Below are 639 nucleotides of genomic sequence, written 5' to 3' on the forward strand. Positions count from 1 at the left end.
TCAACGTGATGAAAAGCAAGACTTGAGGCTGTCTGCAATCTGGATCTGTGACCTGGTGGGCAGGGGGCAGCGCTTGAGGCTGTCCACGGTCCCGGGACCCAGATCCATGACCTTTCCTGGTGGGGCGGCAGCTCACACAGGGGCAAATCAGCTAGGGTTGGGCAGGGCAGGACGCCTGGTTTCTGCCCAGCCCCAGACACTCTGGGCAGCTGAACAGTGAAGAGAGCCTCTGGACAGGGCAGGCAGGCCGGCGGAGGGAGGCCTGTACCCCCCACATGGTGGTGGTGACAGCTGTGAGCGCACGATAGACACACCTGGTGGGCATGGGCGGCCCCCGCTGAAGTGCCTTCGGTCAGCTTTCAAGATCAAGAACCCAGAAGAAGAGAGGAATTCTGTCCTCTCAGTGAAACAGTGGGATAGTCAGGGCGACTGTAGAGGAGGAATGTGCACTTTGGGTGCCAGCACCCATGAGCGAAGGCTGCCCTGACTGAGCCTCGCTTGCTTGGGGCCTAGTGCCCTCCTGCCAGGCAGCGGGTGACGGACGTGCTTTTCCAAATTAATGAAAGAAAAAGTTGATTCTCGTGCTGCCCACGAAGGTGGAAAGTGAAGTGGGGAGACATGTGGGGAGTGAGCGAGGTC

This window comes from Myotis davidii, unplaced genomic scaffold (genome assembly GCF_000327345.1).
Source record: "Myotis davidii unplaced genomic scaffold, ASM32734v1 scaffold10, whole genome shotgun sequence".
NCBI classification, from domain to species: domain Eukaryota; kingdom Metazoa; phylum Chordata; class Mammalia; order Chiroptera; family Vespertilionidae; genus Myotis; species Myotis davidii.